This window comes from Ursus arctos, unplaced genomic scaffold (assembly GCF_023065955.2).
Source record: "Ursus arctos isolate Adak ecotype North America unplaced genomic scaffold, UrsArc2.0 scaffold_1, whole genome shotgun sequence".
NCBI lineage: Eukaryota > Metazoa > Chordata > Mammalia > Carnivora > Ursidae > Ursus > Ursus arctos.
The window spans coordinates 32,080,846-32,105,227 of NW_026622763.1; the positions used below are offsets into that span (position 1 = coordinate 32,080,846).

The 24,382-nt window shown below is 45.3% G+C and overlaps 1 protein-coding gene across 3 annotated transcripts in view; it reads left to right on the top strand.

Moving 5' to 3' along the window:
• LYPD6B (LY6/PLAUR domain containing 6B) overlaps positions 1-24,382 on the top strand; it is a 174,814-nt gene that overhangs the window by 108,359 nt on the left and 42,073 nt on the right. For all 3 annotated transcript variants that reach the window (XM_057317539.1, XM_057317542.1, XM_026492822.4), the window contains exon 2: positions 12,911-12,988. The gene's annotated coding sequence lies outside the window, so the exon portion shown is untranslated. The remainder of the gene's footprint in view (positions 1-12,910; positions 12,989-24,382) is intronic.

Consider the following 24,382-nt stretch of genomic DNA (forward strand, 5'->3'; position numbering starts at 1 on the left):
GGCATTAAAGACTTTTGGGCTGGTCGTTGTGGTAGACCCTCACACTTACTTGCTGGCTCTAGGGACATTTTTCAAAGTGGTGCAGAGCTTTTTCTAGACTATTATCTCTTAGATTTCTAGTGGCATTGTCAAGTAGGGCAAGAAACTAGAGGTGCCCACATGGAAAGTTCTATAACTGAATCTGGAATACAGACCTCTTCCTGAGGCCCCTTCCCACCAGTCGTAGCCCTGGGTGTGGTGAGGTGAAGGGCTCTTCCCGCGCAGGCCGGGCCCAGGACTGCACACAGGAGGGTGCCCACCCCCTCGTTCTCAGCGGTGCCTCCAGAGCTTTGACCCACCTCCTGTTTGCTGTGCCCAAACCCCCAACACCTGCTCTGCTTCCAGGAACTTTGGGGACCGTTGTATGGCTAAAAAGTCTGCACGTCAAAACCAAACAAAGCAGAAACCCCATGGTGAAGCAACTGGAGAAAGAACTTTTATCAGTCTAACTACCAAGTTACCTTTGGCTTGTGATAAACAGAATAATCCAACTCATTAACCCAGGAGCAGGTATCTCTGAAGGGCAGCCTTTCTGTCTCTTGAAAAGCTTTGAGAGGAATTGAAATGAATTCTTATTTGGCAGGAACTTATTTATGTATTGTGATTACCTCCAGTCAGAACAAATCGTCTGATGACTGCAGGAGGCCCTGGGATTGGGTACAGCAGGTCTGGCTGATTACAAATGTATGCATATGAGCCAGTGTGTGTGTGTGTGTGTGTATTTTCTTTTCTAATCAAGTCAGCGATTCTAGCAGTCCTGTGTTCTGAGCTGTGAGCAGTTTTGATTCTTCCTTTTTTCTTCCGGATATTTCTAAATGGCTGCAAGAGGAGACCTCTCCCGATCCATTCATCTATGCACTTTCAGTGCACAAGCAGCAATAGGCTGATATCTATATGCAAGCTTCTAATTCCTCACATTCCCTGGAGTTTTCGGCATTCTCTTTTTTGAACTGGACAGCTGCATGTGAGAAGTTGATTTAACACAAGTCGTGGATGTTCCTTCTAAAAGCTTTTAGGTGCACTCTAAATTGTTACATCTTCCCAGGAAGATGGAGAAAAGAAGAGGGGCTGTTTCAAGGCTTTTACCTTCTTTTTAGGTCATGGACCCCTGTGAATCTGGTAATACCTCTGAACCCTCTCCTCAGGAAAATGTCTGGGCTCACCCTTTCTCGGCCCGTCTCTTTCTTGCTCTTAGCTTCAGGCTCCATGTGAGTCTGGAATTGCCAGACCTTTTGATTTTTCAAAACAAGTTTAGAAATAGAGATATTTGAGTGCTCTTTTTTGTTTTTTAAAAAACCACGGAACCAAATTAATAATCTCTCCCATTGCGGCCATTGCGGCTTCCAGGTAGTTATAAACCCTTCATTTTCCTTAGGGTCTCTGAGTTTCCTGTGATTTATTTGTTTGGTTTGGCTTCGCTTTCTCATGTGGGAGACTTTCCTGGTGATCCTTGGCTATCCTTGGCTGAAAATTCAGTGTGAATGGGTGGGGTTTTCCTGTAGGTGATGGATGGTGAGTATATATGGGTGTTTCTCTTTTCCAGAGAAGAATGGTCCAGTCTCCCAAGGGAGGCAGGAGTGAGGTGGGGTCTGAAGGGAGACAGGGAGGGAGAATGTATGTCTTTCCATAGTTGGATGCTACTGTTATGGGAGCAGTCGGTTTAGTATGTAGATTATTGCTAATATCCCAGTTGTCAGTGTTACACTTCATCCCACTGCTCCACTGTGCCCAGTGCTTTTTGAATCCAGAGAATCCTCTTCAATTTTTCCAGAGCACAGAGCTACAGTCTTCTGTAGGGTTAGATGCCTTGTCTACGCAGGGATGAGGAGAGGCTCTGGAGGTCTGAGCTGCTCTGTCTGCTTTTAAATAATCTCTTTTTTCAACCTAAGACTCACCCCTGCCTTCTTGCCGCCTGGTGTCTTCAGATTTGAACCTCTCAGGAATTCTACAGAATAAGCATCTTTTCAATCCTTTACCACTGGTTCCTTTCTCACATTCTCCATATTCACATCTCCTGTCCTAAACCCTAAAATACTTATCCCTCAGCTATTCTTTTTGACTCCAAGTTTCAGCACTAAAGAGTTGTTAATGTTGCTCCTCTATTTTTCGAGCATGTCACGTGTGACTTCTCCTGCTATCATGGCTACTTCTCCTTGAGAGCCCCTGATTCTCCAATCTTGCGATGTCTCGCAGTCCTTCTCTTTATCACACACAAGCCATGGTGGTAGATTCAGGACCCTTGACCCTTGTGTGGCTTCCGGATCGCAGTGGCCCTTCTGCTCCCGGCCACTCCTTTAGCTATCAGCTTGCTCCTCCTCCCGTGCTCTCTCCTCAGTGTTCGCATCCCCGAAGGGCCTGCCCGCGCTCTCTTCTCTCTCTCCTGAAACAGACCTCCCCAGCTCCGTGAGCACAGCTGTTCTCTTCAAGTAGGGAATCTTGGATCTGTGTTATGATCCCCAACCTTCTCCCTTGATTGAATCTATCTCCTATAAATGCCTGATGGAGACCCTTAAATGAAGATCCTGCAGAAACCTCAGGTTCGCGCATCTAAAACCAAATCCATCTTCTCTCCCACAGCCGGCTCTTCCATCCGAGTTTTCCGTGTTTGCTAAGGGTGTCACTGTTCTCCAGTTCATTTACGTTAAAATCTGTAGGGCCATTTATTAGTTATACTACTTCTCACCTCAGATTCTAATTCGTTGTAAAGTCCTATTGCTTGTGGGGGCGCCTGGGTGGCACAGCGGTTAAGCGTCTGCCTTCGGCTCAGGGCGTGATCCTGGCGTTATGGGATCGAGCCCCACATCAGGCTCCTCCGCTATGAGCCTGCTTCTTCCTCTCCCACTCCTCCTGCTTGTGTTCCCTCTCTCGCTGGCTGTCTCTCTCTCTGTTGAATAAATAAATAAAAATCTTAAAAAAAAAAAAAAGTCCTATTGCTTGTATCTTCACAGGGCCTCGGACTCTGTCCTCTGCCTTTTGTTTCCATTTGCATTGCCCATCCTTGGGACTGCAGCAGCCCTGCTTCAATGATCATTCTTGCTGCTCTTCCTCCCTCTGCTTTATCTTCTCTCTAGTTGGTCTTCTCCCACCATGATGCCCCAGTCCAGGTCTAGTGACATCAAAATGAACTGAGAGCTATTAAAACCTGCCTACTTCTGGACACCTCCACTCAGTGATTATTTTTTTTAAAGATTTTTTAAAAAAGTTATTTGACAGAGAAAGAGAGCACGTGCACACATGAGAGCTGGCACAAACAGGGGGAGCGGCAGGGAGTGGGAGAAGCAGGCTGCCCACTGAGCAGGGACCCCGAGGATGTGGGACTCAATCCCAGGACCCTAGGATCATGACCTGAGCCGAAGGCAGATGCTTAACCAACTGAGCCACCCAGGTGCCCTCCACTCAGTGATTGTGATTCATTAGATCTGGGTGGGATGCAGGAATCTGAATTTTTCAAGATGCTTCCAGTGAGTAAAGTATATTTAGAGCAGTATCTACTAACATAACATAATAAAATAAGATATGTTTGCTAAATGTATTATTTATGATTTTAACACAAAAAGCAGTGCTATATGGTTCTTATGGATATATGCATATATCTCTGTCTCTTTCTCTGGGTACACATGGACTAGAAGGCTATTCACTGAAGGGAAGTGTTTATTTCTGGGGAAGGGAACAACATGGAGCTCAAGGGTAGGTATGGCTTATTTCTGTTACAAACTCTAAAGCCACAGTGGCCAAACATCAACACGATTTTATTAGGAATGGAGAATTGTTATGTCGTTGCACTTTTCCTTCTGTATTAAGCAGTCTTGGAGCTCTACAGACGATTCTGATGCGTACCCAGGTTTTGGTTCCGCACTACCGTGTGAGTGCGCATCTAAAAGTGCAGATGTGACCACATCACACCCGTTTGAGAGCTTCCATGATTTCTATCTCCTGCAGAGTCCATTTCAAATGGCATAGCATAAGAGATGCTGGCCTACCTTTTTAGCCCTGCTTTCCATTACTCACCATTCACCCAGTCAGTGGGCCAGAAAGCTCTGCTCTTCCTGGAAGTGGGAAAATGCCACGTCCTTTCACTTGGCTCTTTTATAGATGCTGCTTCTTCTGTACCTAATTCTCTTTCCTGATGTACCATGTTTTGCTCCTCCAAATATTGTGTATCCTTCAAGATCTCTCTAAGTTCTACTTCTTTTTTTAAGATTTTATTTATTTATTTGACAGAGAGAGACAGCGAGAGAGGGAACACAAGCAAGGGGAGTGTGAGGGAGAAGCAGGCTTCCCGTCAAGCAGGGAGCCCGATGTGGGGCTCGATCCCAGGACCCTGGGATCATGACCTGAGCTGAAGGCAGATGCTTAACGGCTGAGCCACCCAGGCGCTCCTCTAAGTTCTACTTCATTAGGAAATGCTCACCCTTTTCAAAACTTCCATTTCGTATTTCCCCCAGAATTTCATCTCTACTTCTTCTGTGATACGTACAGTATTGTATTAGTCATTGTTACTCACTTTTGTGCTTATCCCATCCTCCCCCGTCCCCAAATGTGAGCTGCCTAAAGGCAGAGACTGTATTATGTACTTACTCAATATTCCTTTTATTGATCAGGTATTTCTGAGCACGTGTTATATGCGAGGTGCTGTGCTAGATTATGGAGAAGATGTACATATGAGTGAAGCAGGGTTCCACCCAGACTCGGTCAGGAGGTTTGTGACAAGTGTTCAAATCACTAAGGGGAGGAGAGTCTAAGAATGCCCTATCTGTCTGGCAGCCTTCTCAGTTTTAAAAGAAAGAGGAATCCAGTGTGGTTGATGAAACTCGTTGAAGACTTAGGATGAGTTGTCTTTTGAGTTGGCTGTCCTGTGAAGACAATGACAAAGAAACATAGGTCAAGATAGAAGCTTGTTGAATTAATGAATAAATCCTAGGCAGAGGGCCTCGAAAGTCTTGGAGACCTTTGAGAATCTACTGAAGAACACTCAGTAATTCACTTTGACCAGGCCCTAGATCAAGTGGAGGGGAACAGTGGAAAATAAGACTGGGAGAGGGTTTGGGGCTCATTCTAGTGAACCTGGATGCTAGACTATCCAGAGATTGGGCTTCATTTGGTTAGGTGCCGCTGAAAGTCTGGGGACAGGGTTGTGGCATGATAGGGCTTTGTTTAAAGCAGCAACATGTAGCATGGTCCGTAAAGGAAGCTGGCAGAGCAGGTAGGAGACAGGGAATTCAAGCTGGGGCCGAGGTGGTCGGGCAGCAGACATGGGAAAGAGGGGACAGGCATAAGCACTTTTGTAGGATAGAACTGATTGAACTGTACCTCATCACTACAGACTATGGAGCTGATGGGAACCAGGGAGCCAGGGGTGAAGGTCCTTGAACATGACTCAGAGAGTTCAACCTGGGTCTTGAGTAGGAAATGAGTTATTAATATGAAGAAGAGCATTGGGAAGAAGATGGGGTTTTCTGGTACAGAAGATGTGTTCTGACTTTGGATATTTAGTGAGTTTAATAGTCCCCCTCCTCCCCACTAGGTATATCTAAGTCCTAACCCCCAGTACCTGTGAATGTGACCTTATTTGGAAATAGGATCTTTGCAGATGTAATTAAGTTAAGGATCTTAGGATGAGCTCATGCTGGACTTAGGGTGGGCCCCAGATCCAGTGATTGGTGTCCTTAGAAGAGAGAGGGCGATCGGAACCGAAACCCAGGGGAGGGGCACGAGCAGACAGAGGCGGAGAAAGCACTTACGTGGCTCCATGCCTCGAGTGTGGGAGGACCCGGGCTCTCTCTGGGCTTCCACAGGGCACCGGCCCTGCTGACACCTTGATTTTGGATTTCTGGCCTTCAGAACTGTGAGACAGTAAACATCTGTTGCTGGTCACTGAGGGTGTGTCGCGGCAGTCCTAGGAAACAGACAGATATGCTCAGATTTTAGAACAAGACGAGAAGTTACCAACCTTGAAGCTCCATCTGTAACTTCGTTGTTTTATATGATCCACTGGATCCACTGGGGACATTCATGGTGAAGATCCTGTTGCTTTTGTGGGTTTGGTGAGAGGGTGGGGGTCGGGGTGAGGAGGGAGTCGCGTCTTTGATTAAATGAGGCAGATAGAGTGGATTTGCTCCCTCACAGGGAATGCCATTTCAAAAGCAAGAAGCAATCAGTAACTGAGCCTTTGTGAAGTTTCTATTTTGTGTCCGACACTATGCTAGGCCCTGAAAAGGATATTAGAGTAAGATTCCATACGGAGTCTTGAGGTGCTCACAACTCAATAATTGAAACAGAGCCATTAGCAAGGTGAATGTGTCATCAATTGTTAAGAGGTATAAGGAAAATTGAACTGGATAAGGAACCTTACTTTATTTTATTAATTGGATACTTAAAAAATTCATCACTGAATTTGAGGTTCTGTGACAAAGTCAACAGGATGTGTCCCTTGATTCCATTAAGGTCAAATTACCCCTTGGCTGAAGGCATGATGCCTGCCGATTTAACAGCAGAGCTCTGGCATTCGCAGGCTGAGAAATCATCCTCTTTCCTCTCCCGTGCTAGGACAATGCTGTGCAGCGCACAGAATCAGCAGGGGCCGGAAGCACAATCACCCTCCCGTAATGGGAACTGCGGAAATTCAAGGACTGTCTTCTCCGAATGGTTTGATAAGTTCCCATTCGCCTGGCTAATTGTGTCAGTCTGCTCCCCTTTTTCTTCCATGGGGCTGGGACTTAGCAGTGTTAGCTTGAGTGTTAGTTTGCGTGTTAGTGGTCTCCTGCTACAGGAATGCACCCTGGACGGGATCCCCCGTCCCATCACTGCAGTCTGGAGAGGACCCAAGAGCCTTGTCTGCTGTCCCCGGAGTGCTCGGTAGCATGACTTCGAATAGAAGTCACATTTGTTTCTGGACCTTCCAGGCAAAGCCGTGTCAAGTTTGTGTTGGCTTGGGGAGATGGCCAGAACAAGACTGAAGAACTTGAGGAGGCTAATGGAGCTGAAAGGACAAGCTAGGTGATTCCTTGAGCTTCCTCAGTCACTGGTGACTTACCACCGACAGTCCAGTCCATCTTGTATGACTGCCCCCCCAACGAGTGCAGCGCAGTCCCTTTCAAGCCATAGCACCTGCAGCCAGCCCCGGTGCCTACCTATGCTATAGGCCATAGGTTATCCATGCCGAGTGGAAATTAAGCTGCAGTGTTCACGGCTCCCAGCACTAACAAGACATCAGTCAGCTCTACCGTATGAACTTTTTCCATGAAGGACAAAGTAAGTACTTGTGAATTAAGTCTTGAGGCAACTGGGAGTCCTCTTATCCCTGATAATCTCTTGCTCTGGACTTGTTTCTGTAATGTGCAAAGCTCTTTGGCCCCCAACCTCTCCTTTTCTTTTCAGGAAGAGACGGAATTAAGGTTGGTTAAGGCATCTGAGCCAGCCTTGGGGATTGAGGCAAGAGAAATGAACACTCAGTTTCTGGGCACAGTATCCCCAGGATTGTTTGCAGGGTGACTTCTGGTTAGCAGAGAGCTTTTGGGAAAGGCAGAGACAGTTCCTATAGTTTTGGAGGTCAGAGGTCTCGGGGCAGGCACTGGTGCCCTGCTTTTAGAGTAGGGGGTGTTCAGGGTATCTCTGAGGTGTTCCTACTTGTCACTTTCCTTGGATTTATAGCTTATCCTGGTTGGGGGTGAGGCAATGAATGACAGCGAGCCCCTGGAGAGGTAGGCAGAGTATCCCTGTCACCTGTATGGTCTCCTCCTTGGAAATATAGACATTCAGAGAAGGAAAAAGGGAAGGGCTGCCATCACGAGTACCACAGACTAGGTGGCTTAAACGACAGAAATCTCTTATTTCACAGTTCTGGAGCCTGGAAGTCTGAGATCAAGGTGTGGGCAGGTTTGGTTTATTCCGAGGCCTTGCTCCTTGACTCGCAGATGGTCATCTTCTCCCTCTGTCCTCACACGGTCTTCCCTCTGCACATGTCTGTGTCCTGATTACCTTTTATAAGGACAGCAGTCGTTTTGGATGAGGGCCTACCCTAAGGACCTCATTTTAATTTAATCACCTCTTTAAAGACATTGTCTCTAAATACAGTCACATTCGGAAGTACTTGGGGGGGAATTAGGAATTTCAACATATGAATTTTGGAGGGAAGAGTGGAAATTAAGCTACGGTGTTCATGGCTCCCAGCACTAACAAAGACGTCAGTCAGCTCTCCTGTATCTGTGTTCTGTGTCCACATGGAAGAGGCTACAATTCATTCAGCCTGTAACCGAAGGGAACTGGTATTCTACCAGGTTCAAGTTTGATTTTATAACTTCTGATGAGCCTTGATTGTCTTATCAGAGTTCTCTCTCTCTCTCTGTCTCTCTCTTTTTTTTTTAAGACTTATTTATTTATTTGAGGAGGCAGGAAGGGGCTGAGGGAGAGGGAGAGAGAAACCCAAGCAGACTCTGCAGTGAGAGTGGAACCTGACACAGGGCTCGATCTCATGACTCCAGGATCATGACCTGAGCTGAAAACAAGAGTCAGACACTCAACTGACTGCACCACCCAGGGGCCCCGCCTTATCAGGGTTCTTGTTTTGATCTATTTGAAAATGGATCCAAGCCACGAGAAGATATTTTTGAGGGTGTTTGTGTATGTGCATAAGAAAGGTTTGAATGAATTTAACACAAGCCAGAGCACCAGGATGATTATCACAGATGAAATTTTCATATCCAGTTGTGCCCCTCATCCGCTTCCACAACGCACATTACTGATGCCCTGAGAAGAGGGGTAGAGTCATGACTTGGGACAGAGGAACTGAGAGTCTTCTCATCCTGAGGTTTCCCGATGAGGCAAATTTTGAGATCTTTGTATTGGCACCCTACCTTCAGCCTGTTTGGGGCTGGCTTCTACAGCCCACGGAAATGTCTTCTGTTTCAGGGGCAATGGACTGTTTAACTGTATACTAAAAAGAACAGCTTTTTTTTTTTTTTTTAAGATTTTTATTTATTTATTTGACAGAGAGAGAGACAGCCAGCGAGAGAGGGAACACAAGCAAGGGGAGTGGGAGAGGAAGAAGCAGGCTCCCAGCGGAGGAGCCTGATGGGGGGCTCGATCCCAGAATGCTGGGATCATGACCTGAGCCGAAGGCAGACACTTAACGACTGCGCCACCCAGGCGCCCCTAAAAAGAACAATCTTAACAGTGTTCATTTTGTTTTGATCTACAAAAAACCTCTTGCTTTTGAAATCAGTCTTAAAAAACACCCAGGAGGAACTCAAGGCTAAATTCTATTTTTCTAAAACCACTTTTGTTGGTCGAATGACCTATTCCCAGTTAACTGAACACAAAAGTGGTAATGAAGTTCAGCTCAGCCAATTGTTAACAATCCGGGATGACAGCAGATCCTCCCAGCTGAGAAGTTTATGCGGAACAAAGTGGCCTAAATCCTCTATGGCTCTTGACTTTTGGTTGCAACTCCCTTGTCAGTGTGCAAAGATGGTGGTTTTCCATCAGCTTCCTGCGGACGTCTTTTGATGACTCACACCGGGCCCGTTGGTGAACTCAGGTGTGTGGCGGCCTCGCCCCTTCGCGCCATCTGCTCTTTCGCTCGCTCTACAGGTGAAACCCAGGGTGGAGCGCGGTTCTCGAGTTCTCTTGCAACTATTACATTGTCTGGCTGGGGAGGTGCTGTGTGCTGCTCGGGACCCGTGTGTCCACACAGAAGACTTGTTTGCTTACGTGCCTGTCTAGAAATGGAAAGCTGAGGGATGGCAAGCCGGTTAGGGGGAAGATGTGCTTTTCTAGCTGCCTCCATCAGGGTATCTTATCTGTAGGGATAGAAGGTAGTGTCCTAGGACTGCAGTTTCTCTGACGTCTTGCCGTCGGCTGTTTAGATAGAAGCTCGTTATTGCCGGGTGGGGGGTCAAGGATGACGCTTGATAAGCTTTAGGCACCCGGATATGAAGCATTACAGAGCACCTGGGCCAAGTAGTGGGGATATTCGAATCTCACTTCAGCTTGAAACGTGAAAAACATTAATTAAGATTGTGGGGGAGATTTACCTAACCCTTAGGGAAGAGAAACTTAGACTTTGGTTTTCTTGCTGCTGCTACCGATGCCGAAACTAGGATTTATACAATTAATTGGTTCCTTGTGGAGTAGCGCTTCTGACTTTTACGTACTGTTCTTAGTAAATAAAGTTAATGCTTAAAAAAATCAGACTTGTCACATTGCAAATATTCAATAATTGTTGAGTTAATTACAGAAAAGATAATTCCAGAATAAATACAATGTGGTATATACTAGCAATGGAATATTATTCCACTATAAAAAGAAGTGGAATTCTGGTACAGGGTGCAACGTGCATGGACCTTGAAAACATTACACTAAGTTAAATACAGGCACAAATGGGCAAATAATACATGATTCCACTTATGTGAGGTACCTCAAATAGGCAAACTCATAGTGCCAGAAAGTAGAATAGTGGTTACCAGGGGGTGTAGGGGGTGGGGGAGGTGGGCAATGGGGACTCATTGTTTAATGGTACAGAGATTCTGTTTGGGATGATGAAAAAGTTCTGGAAATGGATGGTGGTGATGGTTGCACGACATCGTAAATATACTTAATGCCACAGAGTTGCACACTTAAAAATAGTAAATTTTATGTATATTTACCATAATAAACATTTTTTTAAAAAATTGATTCTAATGCAGGAAGGGTATATAAGACTTCTACAAATGCAAACATATAAAAATTAAACCTTACCTTTCTCAGACATATATTACCTGAACTTACAAACCTGTCTGAGGTAAGTTTTGCTGTGGTTCCGGCCCCCCGATCAGCAATAGAGAAAACCTTCACTCCAGGCAATGACCAGGGACCATAACCCCAGACAGTATAGCCCACTTCCCACCCAGCATTTCGCTGGGAGAAATACTATTTCTGGGAAATATCTCAAAGGATATAGGCTTCATTCATTGTTTCAGAAATTCTAATTTTTATCCCTGGATCGAGCAGATCAGAGTGCTATGTGCTTGGGCTTCTTTTTGGCCCTGCTAAATCACTCCAGTGACTTGTGCTCTGGCATTCTCTCTCCCACTGAGGGATGCTGGAGAAGCATTACAGCAGACTCCCTACTATAGATAGTTGGGGGCACTTCTAATCAATTGCTTTCCCTCCTGACCCTTCAGTGTGCATGATAAAGGACACTATAAGAATTTACCCAAGGAAGGAAGGTTAACACCTTGGGAGAAATTTCTTAACAAGGAAAAGCTAACACTCTTGAAGTGTGTACATTGTCCTTTATCTTAGAGTCAGTGTGATTGTGCCTTTTTGTGGCTTTGGCCACTAGTTTGCTCAGAACCTAATTTGTGAACCACATCAAGTAATAGTTTAATAGCTTACAGAATACATTTCTGTGGACTAGTCCTCATGCTCTAGCCTCTTTTTTGTGTTGTCTTTTTCACATCGTATACATATTTTATAAGTTAATGCATTCTTTCTTGAAGTTAGATGGTATTAGGGTTCTCCAGATAATCCCTACCAATAGGGTGTGTGTGTGTGTGTGTGTGTGTCTAGTGATGGATCAACAGCTAGAGATTGATCGATTTTAAATAAGTGCATCCTGTGATTATGGAGGCTGGAAGTCTAAAATTTACAGGGCAGGCCAGCAGGCTGGAGACCAAGCAAAGAGTTGATATCACAGCCTTGAGTCCAAAACCTCCACTGGGACAGAATTCCCTCTTCCTAAGGGAACCTCAGCCTTTTCTCTCTCTCTCTTTTTTTTTATAATAATATTTTTTTACTATGTTAGTCACCATACAGTACATCCCTGGTTTTTGATGTAAAGTTCGATGATTCATTAGTTGCGTATAACACCCAGTGCACCATGCAATACGTGCCCTCCTTACTACCCATCACCAGCCTATCCCATTCCCCCACCCCCCTCCCCTCCGAAGCCCTCAGTTTGTTTCTCAGAGTCCACAGTCTCTCATGCTTCGTTCCCCCTTCTGACTCCCCCCCTTTCTTTATCCCTTTCTTCTCCTACCGATCTTCCTACTTCTTATGTTCCATAGATGAGAGAACCATATGATAAGGCTTCAGCTGGTGGGATGAGGCCCACGCACGATGTGAGGGATAACCTGCTTTACTCAAAGTCTACTGATTTAAATGTTAATCACAACTAAAAAATACCTCTACAACAATATCTAGACCTCTGTTTGACCAAACAACCAGGCACCAGAGCCCAGCCAAGTTGATTAAGCACAAAATGAACTATCACAGATTAGGGCTATAAATAAACAATAGAATTTCCTTAAAATGGGCCCTCATTGTGGTCTTTCCCATGTGCTGCTTTGAGTGCATGTTGAAGAAGGTTGCATTTCCCTCCCATCCCCTCATCTCGGTTCAGGTCTCATGTTGTCATCGTTTCATCAGCTGGTAGGGCTGTCTTCCAAAGCAGGGTTAGTTACACGGCATAGAGTGCTCATTGTGTGCGGACGTGTTGAGTGTGTGAATGTGCGATGCCCTGACCTGCCAGCTTACCCTGGTAGATGTAAGTGTTACACAGAGCTCTGCCCGCTCCTTGGTAAGCAGCCGTTTTTGTCGAGGGGTGCGCTGAGGTATATGACCTCACCAATTATTACCATTCCCAATTAGACAGGCCCCAGGTGTGTGTTCATAAAACGTTAGCTCGCTCTCTGCAGCTTGAACGGCCCCACCTGACTTGATTCCAGGGATTTCACGCTTTTGATTTTGTTCAATTGATTATGTTGCTGCTGTTGTCGTCTGAAAGGTCTTCAAACATCCGCAGACCTGCTTTTCGTTAGAAGACATTCCCGTTGTTGAGGAATGTAACTCCTCGCCCGCAGTCGTTCTTACCTTATCTTTTTATCTTTGGTAGGCTGGTTACTTTGTGTGGGCAGAGACCTCGTCACGGTCAGTCGGAGAGAGGAGCCTGACCACCGCGCTCTCTCTTGAGGTAAGGATGGAAGTGATGACGGACTTTGGCTTTTCGTTTGGGAGCTCTGGGTTGGGTGACCGGGGATCCGGGCGGACTCTGGAAATCTTGGGACTCTGTCCTCTGCCTGTCTCCTGGGTGATTTGCCAGAATTTCTAGCCCATCCTAACCATGTGCTGCTCGCTGTGGTCCTGGGGTTTGGCAGGCAGATTTCGGCCTGAGTCCTATTTCTGGTGAACCCAAGGAGGAAGTCCCCATGCCCAGGGAATGATTAGTGGTTGAAAGAATGCTCTGTTTCCCACATAATACACTAATTTGGTCAGTTACAAGAGAACGTTCCAGAGTTACTATCCCAGCGACAGGGCAGGACTATGTGGGGGATAGGGAATGATGCTCAGAAGTGTCTAGATCAAAGGAAACACATTGCGAAGTCTACTTAGGAAGTGCATGCACTTATTATTGAGCATTTGTAATTATGGGACATTTAAGTGTTAAGGATTAGAAAATTTTTCCTGATCCAAAATAGGATGAAAGTGTTCCTCCACCAGAGAAGAGATAACGGCATCTATTTGGGCATGTTTAAAGTTGTACGTTTTACCGATGACTGCTTTTTACTTCATGTGGCCTTTCCCGTTTTCGATGTGATGCTTAATACCCATGTTGACCACATTCAGTTGTCGGACCCGTCTCTATTTTCTCAGTGAAAAAACTGAATCTGAGGTCTGGTTTTCTCTGGTCAGGCTGCCACGGCTGGGGAATGTCTTTTTTTGAGGCCTCAGGAACCTGAACGTGGTCTGCTGAGGAGTCTTCCTCCTGGTGTGGGCTCTTGGCTCCTGGCCCAGAAGCCCTCTGCTTTGCAAACAGACCTCCCACCTTGCATCTAATGGGTGAGAGAGGCAGCCTCCAAAGGAAGTTGTCTGAGATTGTGAGCTGATGGAGCCAGAAATCTTCTTGTTTCTTGTTGAAAGAGCAGATAGAATTATTAGCACCCATGTTTGTTCAAGATAATTACAAGTTTCAAGCACAAAGCAGAGTTCTGTGGAATATCTACTGAGATGGTTTACTGCTTGCCTTTTTTTTTTTTTTTTTAAAGGATGACATTGTGTTCTCCTAATTAGGCCCAAGAAAACAAGTAGGAATCTGTATGTTATCACCACTTCCCTCCAGGCATATTGGGTGGTGTGCAAGCTGTTACTTCAACTGAAGAGTCTATTATTAAGAAACCCAGAGAGTACGGAGATCAGAGAAGAGACGGTCCAGCAATGAGATGCGTGGAGAGCATTGGGCTATCTTCCAAAGCAAGGAAACTTAATGCCTTTTTAGTTACAGTGTTAAACACAGTGCTAGGAACATCCTAATACTGATAATCATAATAATGATGATAACAATGGCAATAAAAAATAATAACTGTGGTATTAGCCATCTCTATCACCATCCTCATGACAACTAGCATTTGCTGGCTCCTACTTCCTGCCAGGCACTAGACTAAACATTTTGTTTGCATTATTCTCGATCTGCATGGCATTCCTATGAAGAAGGTCCTATTCCTGTCCACCTTTTAGGGTTGAGGAAACTGAGGTTTAATTTGATTTGTTTGAGAGAGAGAGTGCGTGCGTGTGCATGCAGGTGTGCAAAAGCGGGGCAGGGGCAGAGGGAAAGACTCTTAGGCAGACTCCCCAGTGGGCACAGAGCCCAATGAGGGGCTCGATCTCTCAACCCTGAGATTAGAACCTGAGCCAAAATCAAGAGTTAGACGCTTTACCGACTGAGCCAGCCAGGTACTCCAAGGAAACTGAGGTTTAAAGAAAGTAGGTAAGTTGCCCAAAGCTGGCAAATCAGCCAAGCCAAAAGTGGCAGATCAGGAGTATGACTGACTGAACAGCACAGAACAGGGGCCACGCATGGCGAGGCTTTGACTCACGTGCAGATATGCTGGGCTGGCCCTCCACTTGACTTTCACGCTTGTCCCTGCGCACATGCCCTTTGCCGTCTGACCACCATTGACATTGTGTCTTTCCTGCATCGAGGTAGCCAAAACATTAAAAAATATACAAGTAGTTCAAGAATGTTAAAGAATATTTGGCCTGTGGGGAACAGCAGAAAGAATGAAGACTGAAACTTACCGAGTGTTAAAAACTGCCAACTTCATAGTCATGAACACGTTAGTGTGTTTTGCTACTATTTTTACCGTTGTGTAGTGTGTTCACATAGTTACTACATATTTAAGTTTTGAAATTTAAATCTAACATAAGTATTTTCTTGTGCCTTTGTCTTATAAGCCTGTTTTAATGGCTGCTTGAGCACTCAAGCGTATATGGTTAGAGGGCTCTTAAGTTTATTCCACAAGAAGTCGTATCCTTGAATTGCTCCCATGTGATGAGGGCAGAGTTGTTTTTTGTTTTTTTTTGTGTTTTTTTTTTTTTAAAGATTTATTTATTTATTTCAGAGAGAGAGAGTGCATGTGCGTGTGTGCATGTGTTAGGGGAGGGGCAGAGGGAGAGAGACTCTCTGGAGACTACACCTCCCCCAAATGCAGAGCTTGATCTCATAACCCTGAGATTCTGACCTGTGCTGAAATCAAGAGTTGGAGGCCTAACCGAGTGAGCCACCCAGGCCCCCCAAGTGCAGAGTTTCTGCTCACTGTATTGGATGGTCAGCATCTGTCTACTGCCAGATGGGTTGGAATTCTGGGGTGTTTAAGCCCCCTCGCATTGTAAACACCTTGTATCTTGAGAGGGGTCTCCATGGGGTTGATGGAAGTTCTGTTGGCCTGGAGCCCAGAAGACCCAGATTTGGCTCTGCTTTGAAACCAGTTGTTGAGTCCTTGGGTAAATTATTCCATTTTAGCGTCTTCATCTGGGTGGACCAGTTATATCTAGTTAGCTCTGTAATTCCCTGAAAACAGGAGTTTTCTGAACCCTCTTAGTTTATAACCTAATCAGTTCCAATTGATGCAGCACTTTGGGTTGGGCTCAGCTGGGTTACTCTGACTTGCTTCAAGAAGGGAATTTTGTTTTTCAAGATGACCAGACCTGTAAGCTCTTGGAACATGAAATGTCTTGACTACTTTTATGTAAACGTTACTATCTTCATTCCTTTGCTTTCTTCCCCCCGCCCCAACTTTCTCATGCCTAGACACCCACAATGCTATATGGCACAAAGTATGTGCTCAACAAATATGGGATGACTAAACAAATAACATGGACAGACGAATGCTGCTGGTCTTCACCTAAGAACCTTTAGCACTAGGGATCACCCAGCTTATCAGATTAATAAGATGGTTTTCATGTCATTTTCATTTAGATGGCTTTGCTTTTAACAGACAGGAACTTAAGCTTCCAAAGTTTCTCATGATGTATTTTAGAGTGATTTTCCTACAAAGTTGATTATCCATTCTTCCCACCTGTTACAGATGATAGAATACTGATCTACGGAACTTGGTATTTTTTTCCTTTGTGTTGTGGGTTGAGAGAGAGGTTTTTGCTTAGGTCACAGCAAAATCAAAGCTTGGAATGTAATCATTCTCTTGCTGTGACCAACAGAAAAAAATGAAGATGTTCTGGGCTCCCTGCTTTCTTGGAGCCACGTAGCTGGACCACGGGGATCACATGGTTGGTTCTGGCTGGCCCTCCCTGATTCTCACTTGGTAACGCGGACCTTGAATTGGTTTGCTCCTGCCTTGAAGGCATCTGCCTACTTCATTGTGCAATATTTAGGACACATGGTATAAAGCTACTTCCAAGGAAGCCAAGTCTTGCCACTTTGGGCCTCGGATTGTATCATGGATTAAAAGGAACAAAATCCTATTTCCAAACCACCCCCCTCCGCAAAGACCTAATTTGGCACCTACCTTGGCACAGAAAGCTTGCCTCTGTCTCCCCAGATTTGATTATTAGTCAGCCTTAGGTTTTCCCAAGTTAATAGGCTGACTGTGGTGGCCTTAGTGGCCCTAGGTGGGCGGGATGAGAGCTTGGCAGTACCATGTGGTAGTTGGCAAGCCTGCTGACAGACAGACAAGTGGCCTGGTTTCCTATGTATGTTTGTGTTGGATATGCTGTTGGTAATAAAGCCTCATTTGTCTGGGGCTCTGTATCAGTTATCTATTGCATAATAAGAAACCACCAGAAACTCAGTGGCTCAAAACAACAACCATTTTATTTGCTCATGATTCTGCGGGTCAGCAATTTGGGCGGGGCTCTGCTGGTCTTGCCTGGGGTCCCCCACACCGCCATACTCAGCTGCTGCCTGTGAGGGAGGTGAAAATAGACTTCACCTCCTAATGGAATAGCTGCAAAGAATTCATGGCCATGTAAAATTTATCCTAGGTTCTTAACTTTGATACAAAAGCAATCTGAAATTAGTTTATATTATAATCATTTTGTCTTAAACCATCCTGGAGCAGGGATGGTATTGTCAGCCCATCTGAGAGAGTTCTGGAAAGTGGAGGTCTGCTGTGTAACATGCTCAAGAATATAATAATAATAATAATAATAATAATAATAATAATAATAAAGATAGCAATAATAGCAGCAAATGTTAATATTGTTCTCACTAATGCCAAGCACTGTTTTAAGTCCTTTACAGGTCATAACACACTTGGTCATTACACAGTCTTATGAATAAGTAGTGTTTTTATCCGCATTTTATAGGTGAGAAAACCAAGGCACAGAGAGGTTAAGTAACTTCCACCAATGCCGTAAAGCTACTAAGTGGTGGAACTGGGATTCCACCCAGGCTGAGTGGCTCCAGAGTCAGCATTAATCCCAAGTGCTTCTCAGGTTAATGGAAGTGAAATCTTCCTGACTCATAGCAGAGTTCTCTCTTGGACCACATAATTTTTCTAGAGGCAGGGGGATTGGCTCTTTGGAGAAGGACACAGCCTTTCTGGGTATACCCAGGTGGCCAAAAATGGATCTGGTTACATTGTAGGAGACCCTAACTGGAGATAATAAAGACACTGGTGATCCCTTGGACCAGAGAGTAAGTCTGAGTGTGTATGTGTGGAGGTGTCTGGTAATGGTCATGGTCATGGTGTCATGGTGTCTGCTCATTTTCTGGGGAGATGTTTGAAGAATGAGAATATTTAATTATGTTCTCCCTAGCCTTTCAGGTAGTCTCTTATTCTTGGCTTCAGGTAATCAGAGAGCCTAAGCTCAAAAGAAAAGAATGGATTTAGCTTCTTGCTTAACGATGACTGCAGGGAAAGGGTGGGCTCACAGCTGCTTTTATATAGTATTTGTGGTACTACATTCAGTCCAGTCTCCAGGCAGTCCCAGGTGGCGTAAGGAAAGTGACAAATTTCACTAATGTTTATAAGGTTACCCTTGTCACCATGGATGATGTGGCCCATGGCCCCTTCCTTAGTCTGACAGCTGTGGAACACGTTTAGGGGCAAGGACACGCAGTTAGCACTAGAATGGGGCAGAGACTCCTAGTCTAAGACCTGAGGGCAGTTATTCTAACCATCTAGCATCTTCTCTCCATCAAATCTCATTGCTGCCTCTGGGCTCCGCAAGTAGCCTCCTCCTTCTGAGGTCCTCGTCCTCCTACTCAGACTCAGGTTAGCATCACGGATGATCTGCTTGCTGGGGGTATTTGCCACAACTTCTGCGTATGTGAGAAACTCCATGTTCGCCCTAAGATGGATTCCAGCTAGAATCTAAGCTGGAATATGGGCAGTCGAAACAGGCACAGCCCCACCAGGTAGGGCAGAACATGGGGTAGGGACGAGGGAGAGGCTGCTGCTGGCTGCCCTCCCCTTCCCACACCAGGAACTTCCCGGAAGGCCAGATCTCTCGATTGTCAAGCAAGAAATCCTAGCAATGCTTTCCTCATACCGGTGGAAACTGTTACCTTTATAATCTCTTCCTTCGGCTAGTCTTCAGGAGTTTATAATCCTGTGCTGCGTTGAGTACTTGTTCCTTTTTGGATGCTTGCTTGCTTTTTTTCTGATTTGAACCAGCTGGGACAGTTTATCCCCTAGCGTAGAAATGAAAACCTGACAGGCAGGTCTCTACAGCAGACATTCACGAAACAGTGCCTTACTGTGTGCCTTTGCAGCTGAATCGTTGAGCCTGCCTTTATGACAGAGTGAGTGAACAGAACACAGGCAGGAAGCTTCTTTTGTTTCCAAGGCCTCTGGGGCTGTTTTTTCCTGGCTATAAACTTAATTGCTTCCTGGGATGGATCTGGCCAGCAGACCAGTACCCCTTTAGCTCCCACCCGTTTGGCCAGCCAGGTCTACCAAAGCCTGCACTTTTGTTTTTCGGTAGGCTTGGTTGACGAACAGTAGTTTTCCTTTGGCTCTGGCAAACATTGCCTATGCTGGGGGACTGGCGGTGCCCAGGAGTAGGATGTGAGCGTGGGGGACGGAGGACGTGGTGAGAGGCAGCTGGGCCTTCTGCGCCCGTGGTGTGAGAGGAACCTTGAAAACTGGTTCACCACAGGGGCCTTGAGTGCCTGCAAAAGTCCGCGTGGTTCCTGAAGGGGGGTTGAGTCACCTTATCCCCACAGAGGCCATTTCAGCCCTGGTGTTTACCTGAATCCACTGCAGTTTTGACTCACCCTAGGATTGCTGGGTTTCCTTGTCTTCCGCATTGATTTTATGACCAGTGTTGTAGGAAGACAATACCTGCAAGTTGGTGTGAGCCCCTCCTTTTTTTTTTTCCTCCCTAGCAGTGAAGAGGATTGCTTAATAGTAAACACAGAAAAGGAGTTTAAAAAAAAGAAGAAGAAGAAGAAAGGACTTTGCTCTAGGCTGGCTCTTGGCGAGGAAGTATGAGCTGAAGAAGGCATTTCAAATGGTCAGAATGCATGGTTACCCACTTGCACGTGTGTCCCTAAGCTTCTAACCCATGGCCCCAGGCACATCAACAACTTTCTTACCATCCTCAGTGGCTTTTTCTCGAAAGGTTGTTATTAGCAATCCAACTAAAGCATGGCTTTTCAAATGTAATCTGAAGCAGCTCTTGAAATTTCATCTTCAAGAAGTCTTTCTAGAATAGACATGAAAACTTCCTCCATGTCTAAACATGGCAAGCCATGCATGATTCTCCTGTTTTCACCAGAATCACTTTCCATATTTATCCTGTGAACATCGAGTCCCGTCTACTTGTGAGCCAGGTTCCCCCCCTTTTCCAAATATGGATAACTGCTAAGAAAAGGGCTAAGAAAGGTGGTTACTCCAATGCAGCAGATCTGCACGAGCCGCCCAGTGTGGCGCCACCAGCTGGAGGATGAATCAAGGCGTGGGGACAATGACCTTACCTGCGGTGGGGGCTCGACAGGCGCCTTGCTTCTCTCCCGCTATTAACCTTCAGGGTATACTCTGATCCGGTGTGTGGTCAAGCCTTTTTGCTTAAGTTTTCTTTGTAGCCTCAGCAATACATTCAATCAGATTATTACCAAAATGACACAGAGTATAAACCTATTTAGCTGTTATCCAAAGGAACTCTAAAATGAGGGAATAATGTAGATAGTGACCGACCATCTATTAAATAACTTTATTTTTTGTTTTTCTTTATTAGCATTTCCTTTGGAATAAATCATATTTTTATTTTTTTATTGAAATATATTTGACATAAACATTGTATAAATTGAAGGTACACAACAGGTTGATGCATTTATATATTGTAATATCACCATTGTAGCGATAGCATCTCTATCGTGTCACATAATTACCATTTCTTTTCAGTGGTTGGATTAAGATTTAGCCTTTTAGCAAGTTTGATTATAATATGATACTGTCTATATTCGCTCTACTGTGCATTGCATTGGCTCCCCAGGACTTACTTCTCTTCTAGTTGCAAGTAACCGTATTTTAACATCTCTCTCCCCAAAGGGTAAATTAGAGTAATGCAACATAGAAAATACTGGGGAGATGCAGATTAATTAGGCAATGAGAATCCCTGATGCACTTATGGATTTACTCCTGAGATTGGTTATACTCCGAAAGGGACAGATTTTCCGTTTTCCGGTCTTTCAAATGAACGGCCATGCTAGAGGCGGTTGGGTGTCAGTGTGTGTATTCACCCTGTTAGAATAAGGCATCGTATTAGTTTTATAGGAAGGATTCCTAAAATAACCAAGGCAGTGACCAAGAGCACAGAGCCAGGTGGTGTTTCTATAGGACTTTTCTCCACAAAGGTTACAAATGTCCTCTCTGCCACCTCTACCCTAGCTCCTTGGTAAGGGAGAGGCCAGATGGATAATTCTGTGGGTAGCTTTCCTTGAGCTGTGAGCTGAAATACAGACTTTAAATAGAGTTTTAAGATCTTAGGGAGGAAAGTGACATTGATTTATTTGTTCTTTTTTGGGCCGGCCTGAGAAACCTGTCCTGTCAGGTAATGAACAACTGCCTTTATCCTAACTAGTGACTTCAAGAGAACGATTACTCATCCCCATCATTACCATTCCCCTGAGTCATGCAGCCTGGCTCGTATTGGTTCCAGATGAATAAGAATCTTCAGGCAGTGGACTCCAGGGCCCAGGTAGCTGTTTAGTAATATTAGTTACATAAACGTACCTTGGACATAGAGTCATGTAGCATTCTGGAAAAATACTTCACAGGTGCAGGTTGGCAGCCGTGTCTCTATTTGAGACCTTGACTGGTTCAATATGGTCAAAAGTGGCCATCCTAATGGTCAGTGTAGAATCATTCTGTGAGTTACCGGATCTCCAGCCTGCCTGGTGTGGATCTAAAGTGTAAAGATAGGGCTCTGAAAACGGTGATTTGGGAGCACCTTTTTTTGCCTGTTCCTTCTTAGTAGTGCTGCACGTTGATCATGGAGTGTTCGGTGGTGATCTCAGTCAAGCCACCTTAAGGCCTTGTCCTTGTGATGGTGGGGAGAGCACCTCGACACTTAAGAAGACGTGCGCCGTCTAGACGGGTACCCCTGCAAGGCAGCTAGAGTCATTTCCATTTTACAGGTCCTAACTGTTCCCTACTGTGTCAGTGTTCTCGGCTCTGCTCTTGGGTCCTGTTGATGTGCTTTGGATGGCGAACATGATACTGAATGTCCCCGAGCCCACGCGGATGTGTGGGTAGTTGTGGAGATGACCACTGACTGACATATGCTTACTTCCAGTTCCTTCCGAAGTTCAGTTCAGTTCTGAGTTCCTAATATGTATATTCATGGGAGAGCGAGAGAAACCTAGTTTTGAGTCTTAACTTTCAAGACTTAGTCGAGCCATCACATGCTTACAGGATCGCTTGACATACAGAAGAGAGAAAGAAAATATTCAAGGAAAAAGGCTGAATGCAAGTCTGTGAGGTAGCTGAAAATCCTACCTCTTTTACAAATTCTTAACTAATCCTTCTGGGGTTTAAATAAAATCAACAGTTGCTTTTATAACAGCTACTCTGTCACCTTTCTCTGCCTTTCAGGCACTTGAAATGCATCATGAAACAATATCAGAATTAATCCAAGGCCCCTTAGACTGAGCTGCTTCATCCTGAATTCCTAGGAGCAAGAAAAATAAGGACAGGCCCCTGCCCGACCCCCTCCCCTGTTTTATAAGCATGTATATATGAAGTAATCAGTCGTCACGAGAATAAAGCAAATTGTGACCCTGAAGCCCTGGCATTTGACAACATGTCCCGTAGTGTCTGTGTTCAGTGGGAACCCGAGCAGAGGTGGGGAGCAGCTGCTCGGGGATCCTTGGTCGGGGCCGCCTGGAAAGGCAATAATGCATATGCATGCCCTGTGGCCTTCGGACTTGTACCATTGCCCCTGATTCCTGTGTTGCAACAGGAAGGCTCAGCCAGACCAGTGCTAAGGAAACAAGCCCAACTCTTTTATTACTCTCTACAACATTTATAGCCAAGTCCTAGTTGATGCCCTTCTCCTTGAGGCATTCTGACAGTCATCTTAATGATTTATTTCTTTTTCACAACCAAAAAACAAATAAAATATTTTATCACCTTTTGGGTAGACTTGATGTCTTTCTCTTCATTTCATCACTTTCTGGGTCTATAAAATTCCCCGTACCTTTCAGTTTTTATAACTCAAGGATAGGAATCTTGTTTTTCTCATTTCTTATGTGAAGCCTCCCCCCCACGCCTCGGATTTTTTTGTTTTTCTGGGAGGTTGTATATCCTCAAGCTTCTTGTTGTGTCTGGGGAACCGGGGATGGGGAAAAGGGGGACTCAAGAAAGGCCACACGTTTGCAGTAACACGTGAATTGCAGGGAAAGGTTTTGAATAGGAAAAAATATTTTTTTCGGAGCTACTCTCTGCTGTTGAGAGGTATGAGAACATTGGAGCCATTGGTGGTGAAGTGGTGGTTGTGCTGGTTTAAGAAGGAAATTCTCTACTACTGAAATTTGCTCTGTGGTTTCTTTCCCAGATCGACAATAAAAACCAATGAAGTGTGTGAGCGCCCACAGCACTGTGATTACCCCTCTCCATTCTGAATCGCTGGTCTGCACCCCAGCTCCCTGCTTTATAGCTGGCAGGCTCAGCTTTTCTACTCTTTCCCCTTATTTCTGCCTCCTTTTGCATATGGGTCCTGACATTAAGGTGTCAGCAACAGGACACTCAGACCAGTCACATGAGCCACAAAAGCTACTGGACCACGTGTGGATTCAAAGGGGGCAGAGCTCTTCTGTGGGAAGCAGTTTCCAGTCTGAGCTGACACAGCATAGGAGGGTGTTGAGTTTAGAGGTGCAACTGAGTGGCCTGAGCTATCTGTCTCCTGCCCCTCTGGTCCCTTCCCCCCAGCTCCAGGAACGACCAGAGAATTGAAAGGGACTTCAGCATCCTTACTGTCAAGGATCCTTCAAGGAACTGATGATTAGTTTTACAAACAATAGAAAAGCATTCAAGGAAAGGAATAAGGCTTGCATTGATAAGTGGTCGGTGCCTCGATCCTAGACCCTCGTATGCCTAGGCCCCTGTCTGCCACCCTAACCTGTGGACTCCCAGACCTGTGGCTTGTGCTTGGCCATATTAACTGCTGATTTTTTGCTCTTACCGTAGCTATTAGATTCACAGACTTCCAAACTATGTCTGATTTTTGTCTTTGGAGGGGCATTCAGGCTAATCAGGTGACTGAAGGCCATTGACAGGACTTGTCTGACAGCCACTTACGTCTTAGCATGACAGCCAACCCCTGGATTGTACAGAAGGCAGTACTGGGATGACCCTAAAAGATGTCACATGCCATCCTATAAGATGCATATCTGACAGACTGTAAAATTAGGGTAGCACCTATGCTTTAAGCCGACAACAGCTCTACTACAAAGAGACTTCCCTCTAGGCACACCTCCCCCCCATGCCTGCAGACGTCCAGCCATCTTCACTCTGCAATGTCTCCTCTGCTTTCATCCTCAGTTGAACTGTTTGGGAAGATTTGAAGTGGATCCGTTGAGCTGTGTTTGCATTTTTCTGGAGCATGAAAAATGGTGTTTCCGTTA